This window comes from Xenopus laevis, chromosome 5S (genome assembly GCF_017654675.1).
Source record: "Xenopus laevis strain J_2021 chromosome 5S, Xenopus_laevis_v10.1, whole genome shotgun sequence".
Classification (NCBI taxonomy): Eukaryota; Metazoa; Chordata; class Amphibia; order Anura; family Pipidae; genus Xenopus; species Xenopus laevis.
The window spans coordinates 15,840,329-15,854,961 of record NC_054380.1 but is presented as its reverse complement, the minus strand read 5'-3'; the positions used below and the strand labels follow the sequence as shown (position 1 = coordinate 15,854,961).

At 35.2% G+C, this 14,633-nt stretch overlaps 1 pseudogene; it reads right to left on the bottom strand.

Annotated features, from left to right (window-relative positions):
* Positions 1 to 270: 270 nt before the first annotated feature.
* On the bottom strand, positions 271 to 13,835 carry LOC121394160 (annotated as a pseudogene).
* Positions 13,836 to 14,633: the final 798 nt, after the last annotated feature.

Below are 14,633 nucleotides of genomic sequence, written 5' to 3'. Positions count from 1 at the left end.
ACCAGGGGCCAACCAAAAAATATTTGACCAGGGGCCCACCAAAAGTTTTTAGACCAGGGGCCCACCCTCAGTACTATATTCTTCCTCTCCTCACTCAACGTCTTTTCTCCTAGTCTCTTTTCTTTACATATTATAATCTATTATTCCACCTATTTAGCCTCTTTGTTCTCATAGAAATAGGGAATGGCCATGAAATAGGCCAAAAGTTTAGCATCATGAGGGCCCACTGACACCTGGTCCCACCGGAACTTTTCCTGGTATCCCTGTGGGCCAGTCCGACACTGCCTTGATTACAATTATTAGCCAAACATCTTGAATTCATGCACTTATAAGACAAGTCATGTTATACAATTTTAATGAAAACGTTTGGAATCTTGGATATAGAAAAGAAATGGAACCTATAAAATAATAAGATTATTTTTCATCAACAAAGAAAAGTAAATACATTTGCTCATCTGTCTTACACTGGTTGCATCTTCTTCCTTGATTATTTGGAAGATATTTACATTGTCCACTAATGGGGTCACATTAGGTGCCTACTAATGTCACAAGTGGGTCACAGTCCTGACAACCAAGAAGATTGAAGATTCTGAGATTATACTTGTGGGATATATAGATGTTACATTTCTGACACTTTACAAAAGGTTTGCAGAAACACTGTCCGGTTGACTTATCGCAGTACTGAGAACTGTTAATTGTGCCTGAAACATCGCAATCATAGGGAAGACAGGCATAGAATTGTTCTGTTGTACTTTGTAGTAGCCAACCACACATTCATTGCATTGTCTTCCACCAGTGTAAGGCTGTCAAGCACATTGTCCTCTCACTGCATCACAAGTTGTCCCAGGAATAATTCCTTCCACGTTACAATCACATTGTTTGCAGCCGAGAGCATCAGGCCAGTAATAGTTGTCAGAGCATTTGTTGCACAGAAGACCTTTGACTTCTCTTTTGCATTTGCATTGGCCGCTGATTGCAGAACTGATTGATGGATCCATGGCACACAGCTCTCCACCCCTAATATGGTTTGTAGTTTGAAACCCAAGTTGCAATGATCACATTGAAGACCTGTGGTAAACATATTATGGATGAGTAGAACAACATAATATTCATTTTTATCTATTTGAAATAAAATGTGATTCACTAGCTTATGAATGTGAAACAAAGCATTGAAGGACAAGCAAATAAGGTTGGCTATAATCCAATATAAGATTGATACCGGCTTGAATTCTAGAATTTTATTTTGTTCCTTGGGAATCAGTCACTGCCCATGCCCTTATGAAAATCCCAGAATGAATAGGTCACTTTAACACATTTATTACTATCACTTCTAGTTTAGAATGTAACCCAATATTGCCATGCGACTTCCCTTCACTGGACATCTAAAGGCACTAGCCTTTGCTTACAGCAGACAGTAGATAAATAATATCCTGCATACCATGATGACTAGCAAAAAGGTTTATAGTATTTCATGATATGCACTATGATGTGTACATCTACAGTAATTTACCATATTGAATACTATAATATACATGCAACACATGGACTATTTTAAGGTCACAAGTAACAACAATCAATCCCAGGTCTCAGAGGTAGGCAACCAGTAGCCAGGAGAATAATGCTGCATGGCTCCATTTAAAATTTTTGTTTCTGTTGATTGAACTTCATATTTGACCTAGAACAGCCACTGAACCACACCTGCAGCTTGAAAAATACAGCATCTCTAACTGTATGTTACTAATAAGTGGCATAATTTTGCAGGGGCAATGATTATTTTTGTCAGGCTTTACCTATTGTATTCCTTGAAGTTAACTTAAGTTAACTTAAATTGCAGTATATTGAATTATGTCAAGTACTTTGGCTGAAGTCATATGGCAAATATATATGTAGAGTGGTGTAGCCTCAACCTCTCTCTCTCTATCTCTCTAAATTGATTACATAGAAATTAAACTTTTCAATGTGAGTTGATAAAACATATTAGCCAAAACTAAGCCAACATGACCACAGTACTTTAAAACCAGACCTTGTCAATGCAAATGTAGTCTTTCATGCAACATAAAACCATAGAAACGTTGAAGGCTGCTTGCAAACTTGAAATAAGTTACAAAATGCACTCATATAGCCGGCCATACCAACCTCCTATATGGGTGGGCCTAAGTATCAAGCAGCTCCTTAACATAAAAACTGTACAAAAATTGTGTTGTAGTAGACTCAAAACATGATTACTGTATTTTAAATTCTATAAAAATCTTTCTAGAATTACTAAACAAAGAGCAAAACATACTGGAAAGCTAAATAAATATTTTATGAAAAATGAATCCAGTAAACATACAGAATTTATATGTATTGCATTACATAATATTCCCTTATTTAATTTACTTACACTCTGTTCAAAAGGGTAAAATGAGGAACCTTTAGTCAATAGAGTAGATCAAGAAGATTTATGGAAAATCCATGCTCAGCAAATATTCTGCAACTTCTGCTGATAAAGGTACATGTGCAACATGCTTGTTTTCCCTAAAGGGTCTCCAGCTGTTTGTCCAGCCCACTTGGAGGTCTGTAGACACCAGAAGGGATGTGGCAAGCCAGATGTACTGAAAATGCATTCCCTTGCACAGTCAGGGAAATCACTATTCAGTAGAAGAGTTTTAAGGAGGCATCAATAGTCACATTAGCCTCAAATATGGATAGAATACTAGCATCAAATAGGCTTGAATGTGTAATGCAGAGTTATCAACCTATTGCAATGGAAAGGGAAAACACTCAGTGGTCTTTTTTAAGTGAAGTGTGTTTTAATCATATTGTTAACTATAAATATTGTACAATTTCACTTCCCTTTCACTTCAACTTTCAGTCTCCTTTATGCAGTAATGTCCATATAATAGATGAGGCATATCTGCATTTCATTTTCACATTTACCATTATTAAGACCTCTGACAGTGCATACAGCTTGGATGAAAGGATAAAAGAACTGTAGACCCTGGGACTTTGTAGTAAGACTATATGTTACACACATGGACATTTAGGTCATCTTCTGTCAGGTGTTTTACTTTTCACTCAAAATGTTGTGATGTGTTCTCAGTAAACTGCAAGCATTGGGACACACTTAAGAAGCAGTGATAGGCTAGTGTGTTAGAAATTGGCCAAACTGGTCATCAATATGTGGCCAAACTAAATTGAAAAACAGAATTTTCATTGTAGTTCACTTTTCCCCCTTGGTACTCCATGAGTGGGTCCATAATTAGTGATGGGCGAATTTGAGGCGAATTTGCGTGATTCGCCGTCGGCGAATAAATTTGTGAAACGACCACTAAAATTCGCTGGCGAAAATTTGCCAGTATCAAAAAAAATGTCACCGGCATCCAAAAACGGACGCGGGCATCAAAAACGCCCATCATTATCCGTAATGAAACACTATCTCTATTTATCCAAGGTGAAGGGACTTCTGGTTTATAATTATGTTCAATACAGAGATTATAAATAATGATAGCCATGAAGACTGAAAATTTACTTGGTTTCATATTACTAGACATATACTGTATGAGCACCCCAAAGGGAACAATAAAAGTTATATCTCAAGAACTGCAAGTATCAGAGACTAATCTCCTGCTCAACACTTCCTGCTACATTTGCTGAGAAGATAAGCAGCACACCTTTGGTGCCACCATAACTGTCAAGAGTTGATCAATGCTTATAGTGCCCTTTCTGGTCTTGTGAAAAGGCAAGGAGAACAGTAAAGGTTTTATTCCATTAAGTGTTTATTTTACAGAGCACTTTAGCCAGCTCAGCAAAGGTTATTGAATCCAATTATACATACTGTACAAGAGTTGTAATAGTTTTTTAAAGTTTCTACCTCCATGTAAACTGATAAATTTAGGAGCAAATCTGCGAAAGTAGGGATTTCCACAGTAAAATTCCCTCACTTTCTATTCATCCCTAATGCATTTTTATAGGCACATTTGTCAATGTATGGAAGTTAGGTTTTACCATTTATAAATACATTTATTTTTATTTATAAAATTTCCATAGGAATGAATCGAGACTGACGTAAACTCTAATTTCTTTTCTAGATCTGCCCCTTATTGTTGACACCAGCAATTTGTACATATGTTTTTTTATTACAATATATTGATGAGTGAATTGGACCTGTTTGCTTCTTGGACCTGTTCGCCAAAATGCATCATCAACAATTTTTTTTCACCCATTTGAGTTTATGGGCATCATTTTCAGGGCGCAACTCGACTACAAATTTTGCTTGTCACTATTCCTATTGATCCAACCCATAATTGCAACTGATCTGCATCAAATGTTCACAATTTCTAACAAAATAAGACATTCATTTAAGAAGTTCCAGTGAACTTTCTACATCATAAAATCAAAAATTTTCAGTTTGATAAAGTACAAATATAAACAAAACATAGGCATGCTTTTTTATAGTTTTGTACTGAATTATGGAGGAATAAGAAGCAATATTCAATTACATGTATGAATTATTTTAGGAATTACCGCTAAGTAGATCATAATATTTCAGAGCTATTGATCTACACAAATTGGCAAAAGTGAGAGGTTCCACTAATGATCAAAGCTCTGAGGCCCGTGCTAGTTCTTTTAATTCCCAGATGTTTTCTGCAACTGGGAAATATGTCCTTTTGTCATATTTGTAAGTGGCCCTAGCTCTATGTATTTTTGAATTTGCATATCCCTTAATTTGGAGGTGGGTAATTCTCTCAGTATCAATTTATGAAAAATTAAAGCTCTCATTTTGTTTTACTAGGAGTGCCTAGACATGGCAACAGCAAGGCAGTGATTAATGACAACATTACTAGTTTGGGCCTGGAATGCATTCAGAATATGTTCTGATTATTTATTTTAACTAATCTCCTAATTATTCTTTTACATGTTTCAAAGGCTAATATAATTTGAAAATTGAATGATTACAATTATATTGGTTTTTGTAAAGAAGAATTGAAAAGACACAAATGCATTTGTACATTATATGGACAAAACGTCAGCCAATCTGATCAGAATTAGATAAAGCTATCCTACTAATACATGCCCACTGCAAACAGGAGACTGAGCTACAAACATTAAATCCATGGAACAGGTAATACCAGGGGGCACATTTACTAAGCTCGAGTGAAGGATTCGAAGTAAAAAAACTTCGAATTTCAAAGTATTTTTTTGGGTACTTCGACCATCGAATAGGCTACTATGACCTTCGACTATGACTTCGACTTAGATTAGAACGATTCAAACTAAAAATCGTTTGATTATTCGACCATTCGATAGTCGAAGTAAAGTCTCTTTAAAAAATACTTTGACTACATACTTCACCAGTTTAAACCTACCGAGCTACAATGTTAGCCTATGGGGACATTCCCCATCAGTTTTCTAAGGTTTTTTTGATCAAAGAAAAAGGAAGGAAGGATTTTATCGTTCGATCGAACGATTTTTACTTCGATCGATTGAAGGATTTGCACAAAATCCTTCGAATTCGAAGGATTTTACTTCGAGGGTCAAATTCGAGGGTTTATTAACCCTCGATTTCCTACCCTTAGTACATGTGCCCCCAGGTGTGGGCATTGATGAACATATGGCCTCAAACATTCCCAAGACTGGTAGATTTAGCAGTCAGTGACTCTCACCTAAAACAGAACACCACACACTTCTTTATTTGCCATGCCTGCTGGAAATGGCAAAATAATTTGATTTGTAACTCCGTTGGTATAACAGCTGTTTGCAGGCTTGCTGACCCCTCAACAACTTTTGCCCAAATGCTGGTATTTGCTTGCAGGTCAGTCACTACTGAATGTCAGTTGTTTTGCAATGTAATTAATGTTTTAGAAAAGACTCTACTAAAGATTTCTCATATTGTTCACATACCCTGTTACGTAAGGGACAGATCAATCAACATTAGAAAATTACTGCTTCTTGCCTGATCACTCAAAAAATGTGGAAAATTGATTCTCAACAAATATATTTAGTAATCTGTTCCTCGGATTTGCTTGATCATGAAAATGCTTAAGCACAAGGCTGGGGCATTTCTGTAATATGTGGCAGCTTTCTAAATACCATGCCCTCCTCATACCCCCCTCAACACATCACTAGTGTGGAGAGACAGATTTTTTAACCATAAATTTGGCTCATAAAATTACCAGAAGTGGTTTTTTTCCACTCTTGGTAACCTGTAAGGTGCAGCCATCAGAGCCAAGGTTCTCACCTGTCTTATGAAGTGCCCCAGATCTGAGTCCATGAATTCTACTTGAATACTGGTCTATTTCCTTTCAAATACAATGGTACTGCAACTAATTATCTATTAAACTAACTGCATTTTATCCGCAATGAAATGAAGCATCATTCAGAAATGGCAGACCCCTTGGTTTTATAATAATAGTTTAAGACTGTACCTGTTTGAAACCCTTCCAATTGCAGTTCCATAGGATTCTTTAAGCAAATGCAAGCATTCATTTGTAACATTATTTGAAAAGAAGAGACCAAGAACGAATAAGCTGATTCTTATTACTTCTCCTAGACAAGGAGATTTAGGTGATATATCAGAATTATTATGAAGCATCACATAGTCTCCAAATATACCTATGGGTCTGGGCACAATAGATAAAACAAAACTATATGACTCAATGGTTAATGAAACTACTGTATATTCAATCTACATAATGTATTTGGAGGAAGACCATATTCAAATATAAATGGTCTTTGTCCTACTTATCTATGACTACTTGTCTATTTTAAGCTAATACTGTAGAACACCCATTTTATGTTTTTCAGGGGACCAGAAAAAAATGGAGTAAAATCCAGGAAAATGTAAAATCATGTATTATGGATAATATAGTAGGTGGGACCACAAACCAACTATGTAAAATGAGGGATAACTTAATATCAGGAGATGTAAAATTGAGGTTTCACTGTAATAACATCTTAGCTTCACTCCAGAATCCAAATTCTGATTTTATATGTATTCGACACTTCTGTGATCCTTTGATTATGAACCCTTAAAAAAAAAATCTCCTACCCCAATTGGCATACCAATGCCTCCTTCATAGAGGTTTGTTTTCTAAAATATATAGAATGATAAATGATCCCTCAAGAATATAAACATTCATATATGCAGAAATGGGAAGATATATTAGAGAAAGAAATTACATGGATGATTGGAAGCAGATCTGGGAAAATGCAAGGAGGGGGTCGCCAGCATCAAACAAAAAGGAAATGTTTATACAATACTTATGTTTTGGTACCTCACCCCAATCAAACTGTATAGATTATTCCCAGACAATGTACAAGTAAGCTGGAGGGGATGGGATGCCCCTGGGAATGTCCCAAATACAACCCATTTGGAATGATGTGCATGCCTTATTAGAACACCTCATACGTGCCAAAATCTAAAAGAATATACTAATTTACTGCGTAAACCACATTAAGAAATTACCTAGGAGAGAAAAAAAAAAGGTTAACCAAGCGTTAACTAAGATACAGATTTCCATTGCATCCAAATGGCAAACACAATTCCTCCTCTCTTAGAGATAAATAAGAGTCCAGTGATGAGTAGGGATGGGCAAATTTGACCCGTTTCATTTCGGCAAAAATTTGCCACCGGCGAAATTTTGCCGACGCCCATATACTTTAATGGGCGTTGGCAACATTTTGCCAGTGGCAAATTTGTCGAGCGGCAACATTTTTTTTGACGAGAGTCTTTTTTTTTGAACGCACAACGCCATACAAGTCTATGGTCTGCATTTTTGTGGCAAAACCAGTTCTTATTAACCGGCAAAAATTCGCTAGCGCTGGCTTTGCACACATCGCAACACTTTGCCATGTGCAAATTTGCCTGGACAACACTAATTCGCAAAGATCCGAAGTTGCGCACAGGGTACGAACGCTAGCGAAGTTGCGCTAGCGAAAATACGCTCAGCAGTTCAAAGTTACGCTAGCGTTAGCGTGCAGTTAAAGTACAATGGAAGTATATGCTGCAGAAAATAAATACATTACACTACACAAGGCCAGGGAACCTTAATAAAATTATATAGAGGTTTTATATTGCCCTACACATGTGTCCACAGTTTAGTTTAGGTGCCATATGTTATCAAATGTAGGGGGGAAGGAGGGTACCCCCAAAAAAAATTTCAATATTTTTCAGCCTATCACCCTGTAAAAAGGAAAAGACACCAGTGTTTTTTGAGGAACTCCTATCTACTCTATTGCACTTCGCTTGGTCTGAGGTGGCGAAGGCAAGTCTGGCGATAGAGGTAACGGTCAGTAAAATCAAAAACTTGCGTAGTAACGCTCTTTCACCAGAGTGAAAATTCGCCTGGCATTAAAGTGAGAGTCTATCTCCTTGGCGAAATTATGCCAGCGAAATTTACTGTTAGTAAAATTGTTTTGCACCAAAATTTTGTTGTGCTATTTGTTGCTCGCCCATCACTAATTTAAGACCTCTTAGTTCTTAGATGTCTGTCTGTCTGGGAATTTGGAATTTTATCCCAAAACTAAATGAAGTTTAGAAATGTACCTATTGACGGTTACTTTGTTGTGTGCCTCACTGCTATATAAATGATTTTTATTGTTTTCATTTTGTTTATTGTTTTTATTTTTATTATATTCTTTGGAATATATTTCTACAAATTACTGTATTTCTTAACTAAATATAAATATTAAGGTCAAACAAAATAGTCTGATCACTCTTATCTTTTAAACCATGTTTAAATATTGTCCTCAACACATACAGAACATTGGACACCTAATGCTCATTATAGTTTTTCTTTATTTCCTTCCTCTTAAAATGAAAAAAAAAAAAATTACAAAAAGTAATGGATTCACAAGAGAAATAATGACATTTTGGAACAAACTACATCTTTATAAGAGATAATACAGCATCTTACAATAAATAAAAGGGTTAATGAAATGGGGGACATATGTATCATTAAAATATATGATAAAACTATCAATTTCAGTGAATTTAATATATTAAAACCAGCACTTCCTACAGTATGTTCAATTTATAAATTGCTTGCTCTCGTTTGCTCTTATGCAGATTTTGGATGTCTGCACATTTTTAAGACCCCATTTTTATTAGGTATTAATTTTAAGTGCTTTAACATTATCAGATTGATTTTTGTAAAAACATACACTGAAAACCTTAATGACGGACAATATAAATTACACTATTTTATTGTAAAGAGAGGGGCAAATTTTCCAGTGTAATGTGAATCCAATGCATATTTAGCTCCAAAACAAATTTGTATGTTGATCTTCCCAATAGATTTCAAATAGTAGCCACTAGTGGTGTCACTGGAATTCACTGGTTAGCTACAATACACTGTACCAAGACAATGCACCTAGAATATACTGTGTATATTTGTCTTATTTAATTGATGCTAAAATACTTGCGATGACTACTAACTAGCTTTAAAGAAAAACAAATGGGTAATTTATCAATTTTATAACTAAGATGTGTTTTCTACTTATTTTATCTTAGATAAAAATAGATTATTGTGGGCAAAAAACATCCCTCCTCTGACACACAAATACAGGTATGGAACCTGTTATCCAGAATGATCGGGACCTGGGGTTTACCATATAATGGGTCTTTCTGTAATTTGGATCTCGATACCTTAAAGGAGAAGGAAAGGCTAGAATTAAGTAAGCATTATTAGAAAGGTCTGTGGCTGGTATAAAGGCAATGAATAGAGTATGTTACCTTGTTGAATATCTCCAATATTCTAGAAGGTCATCAAACACCGCATCCATCTGGACTGTTTTAGAAACCAAGAAAAAGGAGTTTAGAAATAGTCCCCTATGCAGATGGAGGACTTTCTTCTTATCTACAATTATACTAAGGCTACACCTTTCAGGGAATCTTTCAATGATGGCTCAATATATTTTTTTTTTCTAAAATAAATACAAGAAGTTGAGATGAAGTTGAAAATGGAAATGGAATGGAAGTACATACAGTATATTTCTCCTACTTTATGATATCATGTACATTATGGGGCAGATTTATCAAGGGTCGAAGTGAATTCGAGGGAATTTTCAAGGTACAAAAATTCGAAATTTGAAGTAATTTTTTGGATACTTCAACCATCGAATAGGATACTACGACTTCGAATTCACTTTGATTTAAATTTGAAGTAAAAATTGTTTGAATATTCGACCATTGAATAATCGAAGTACTGTCTCTTTAAAAAAACTTCGACTTCAATACTTTGTCAAATTAAACCTGCCGAAGTGCTATGTTAGCCTATGGGGACCTTCTAGACCATTTTCCTAAGTCTTCACACAAAGTAAAATCGTTCGATCATACGCTAAAATGTAATCGTACGATCGAACAATTTTACTTTGATCGTTCAATGGCCAAATTCGGTGAAAAATACTTCGACTTTGATATTCGGGGTCGAAGTATTTTGCACTTCGAAATTCGACCCTTGATAAATCTGCCCCTAAATGTAGGATAGGTATATTACATTCTGTACTGTAAAAAATATATTCCTATGTGACAAGAAAGCATTACAGATCTAATATATGTAAACATACAGCGAATGCATTTAGAAATGCACGTGGAGGAAAAGCATCTATTAAATTGGATAGAAATACATAATGTATAGGGATAAAAAAAATTCTAGAACTCTTCAACAAAAGGCAAGTTCCTTAAGGAATGATGAATGGCTCACCCAAGGCATATCATTTAATTTCAATAAGGAGAATAAAGAAGGGGCCACTGCTGCTGGAAATCGTAAAAATAAATGTATTGTTAACAAGAATTATGATTCATTTTGAACTATTAGAATTGGCCTACATGGATTCATATCATGTTTAAAAAATATGCACAGTGCTTATTTGAATATGCCATACATATTCCTGACAGGTAATCTATTCCTAACGAGACTGACAAAGGCCTAAGGGGCATCAAAGAGAGTTAGCGTGTTTGGCATTAAATGCATTTTCCCTTCTACCTCTTTAGTCTTATGAATTGCATTATTTCGAAAGGGCATTTGATTCGGAAGCGACGCACTTGTATTATTTATTGTAATCACTCCCCCAATTGCTTTTCATTCTAAAATTTAAGAGACAGTAATACTAAAGGTAAATAAAGTAATAAAGTAAAGTAATACTAAATTCCAAGCTGCCGTTATACAGATGGAATGAGATGTTTCTCCACACAAATTGAGGAGAAATCGAGGTTTTTATTAAGAAATATGGCTTGACAGCTGGTATCAAATATACCTTTCTGTATTATGTAATTGGGCCTTCTCAGTTTATAGGAAAATACTTCACTGTAGCTAGGGTTTGCCAGTCACTTTTTATTGCACAGTCAAAGATCTGAACGTTTTTTTATTTATAGAACAGCAGTTCTATTACAGGAGTTAACTGCTCTTATAACTTTACATTGAGGGGGTTATTTACTAAGATCCAAAATTTTCTAAAATTTTAACAGAATCTGGGTTTTATAAATCATAAAAAATGTGAGTTTTTTTCTACGAATAAATTTGTGTTCTGTACAGAAAATAACTGTAAAGGTACGTGGCACGCTGCATCCTGCTGCCACTTGCGGGTTTGCATGCTGATCGGTTATATTAGGCTTCAGGTTTGATAAAGGGCCCAGGTGGCCCGAAACGTTGCCTTTCTTCTGTATGTTTTGGGTTCAATAAACCCTCAGTGTGCTGCTGCTTCCTCATAAGAGGAAGTGTTGTGATATCAAAGGGACGTAGCCGTGTCGTTAAATATGCAGAGTTGTGATGTTGAAGGGTGGAGTCTGTCATGAAGTGTGGAATTGGTTGGGGATTAGTTAAGTAGAGGAGCTAGGGCAGGCAAAAAGGGACTGATTGGAGGCAGGCTGAGGGTGGATTGATTGCAATTACAAATTTACCTGCAAATAAATAAATCTATGATACCAGCACTGGCTGGTATTTTACAAGCTAGGCCGGTGAAAAACTGACTGGGTGGCAACCCTAGTTGGTTTGTGCAGGCCAGTAGAGTGAAGATGTGGTCATCACTCAACATGGTTTTGCAACCTTCCTGATCATTATCTGAGTCCTAAAAGATATTGAAAGAAAAAGAAAACTAAAGAAAAAAGACAATTAAATTTTCATGTCTTACTACGATTATTATAAAAATACAAAGGTAAAATTATACTAAAGGTATAGCGACTTAAGTATTTTGAGCATTCTTTCAATACTAAATAATAAAGATTCTTTTTCTATTTGCATCCTAACAAATGTTCACACCTGAAATGTTTAATCCATCAAAAAATCAGTTTTCATTTTAAAGTATGTAATGTAATCCAAATACAAAAAAAATAAAAAAATTCTTTTCTGTTCACTGCATAGTTTGCTATTGATTCCATGCTCACTTTAACATAATATTCCCATACATCAACATTTCAAAGTGTATTATGTGCACAGTGTATTTCAAGCATGTGATAAATTTTGTCCTTATATATTTGTAACTCTCATCAAATATTTGGAAAGTAATAAATTGCTATAATAAAATACAATTTTTGAAAACATACCTGTGGGAGCCACAAACAAAAAAGAATGTCTTGTAAAGGAACATGATAAATAATGCTGGAGGCAGAAGTGTATTATAATCAGCTTGGCATTGAATTACAAAATTAAAATTATATGGCCTTTGATAAGTAACCCAACCAATGTACACGATCAGTGGAATTATGTTGACTTATTTTGCATTTCATAGGAACAGTTCAAAGAAATATAATAGGAAAATGGAAAGATTTATCACAAAAGGACCCCATAGCAAAGAATGTGTTTGGTTTAATAAGAAAACTGGCATAGGAATGATTTGCTTAGAACTCATTAAGCATAAAACAGTTTTGAAAATCTACTAATTTACCAAAAGGGGCATGCCTACATTAAGCAAGTAACGTTATTTTATTTTAAGCTGTAGAGCAAAAAAAAAGTTGACATTGAAAAATAAAAAATACTAATGCTCTGGTGATATTCATAATACTACAATGATGTCCTGATGCTTCAACATAATAGAAATTGTAAATACTACATATTGGGGTGGACCAGTTGATGCCACTACTGATACAAGGCCACAAACTAATTTGGTTGGGATGCCAGGAGTTCCTGGTTAGCTTCTCGTATGAGGACTCTGGTAACTTCTTAACAATTCTAGGAATTTATTTCATATTTTTAAACAAAATGTACATTCAAATAGATTGGAACATTTCAGCTGCCAAAGTTTGGGCTGGGGAAATGACATACTGGGGAGTTTGGTTGATAATGACCTATTGTCTGGCCATCTGTGCCAGTTCAGTGACTAGATTCCAAAGACCATCTAGCTTTTCTGTTGAATCACAGAGGATCTGCCTTGCTGGAAGATATAAGTTGCAAGTGCAACAGGTCAGTGAATGTATGGTGCATTGGCAGATGAAGAAGTAAAGATGAGCTGCAGCTCCTTTTCAAATATAGTCCTGTTATAGACTGTTATCCAAAACCAACATACCAATGGAAGGTGGCCATGGACATTTAGAGACACTTGTTCAATATACATCTTATTGGCCTGCCAGCTGATTTCTTGGATACAGTGGATGTTCAGCCAGTGTATGTTCACCATTACAGTCCTGTTTCTTCTAATAAGCAGCTGCCAAGCCCCTGGAAATAAATTAGATATTTATATATTATGTTTTCCTCCACTTACAAGTAAAATTTGGCTTACACTTGCACTGCCCGGAATACTGATCACATGTTACATCTCCACTGAGTGTGCCTGAAATGTTACATTTGCACAGAAGGCAACCTCGAGCATGGGACTTTGTATGATTATAGTATCGTCCATACATTGATCACACTGTCTGGCCATTAATCTGAAAAAAAAAAATAGAATAATATGATAAAATTAGGGTTTTTGTTATCCACCTTAAAAAACACAATATCCATAGTCTCACTGTTATCATGGTGCAAATCAAATATAAAATAAGGAGAGGTTTTGCTATTAGAATACTAAATATGACTTAAAGGAGACCAGTGCCTTAAACATTTAGGAGATTACAGCAAATGAACAAAGTTTAGCACTTATAGGACCACTGTTTGTACCACCCTTATAATAAACCAGTGAATGAAAACGTAGACAGTATATTGATAATTTTTTATTTATAAATTCATAGTAGGGTACAGTACATGAAGATAGGTGTTAAACTACATAAGTGCCAAGAGCAACCAATCAGGTCTAAACATTGAAACAACTCAGACTTCACCAATGTCAACTTTCTCCACTCATTTTTACTGAGTTTTCCGTAAACATAGCAGAATTTGTTACGCAGATTGAGTATATTCATAGTAACAAAAGAGAAGAATATACAATGCTGTATAACATGCCAAAGGTACAAACAAATATCTTAATATAGATACTCAAAAAAGACAAAAAAAAACCATACATTCCAAAGAAAAATAGGTAACATAGTGAGTAAAATAATAAATTAAAGAAACAAAAATAAACCATATATCACTGGATTTACAGAATTATAAAAAAAGAAGTATCAACAAATATGGCAGTATCAAGTATCAAAAATATCCGTGGACTAATAAAGCCATGTATATTAGTTCTTTGTAAAATGCTCTTCAAATCTCACTGTCATGTCTCCAGCATAAGCTGTC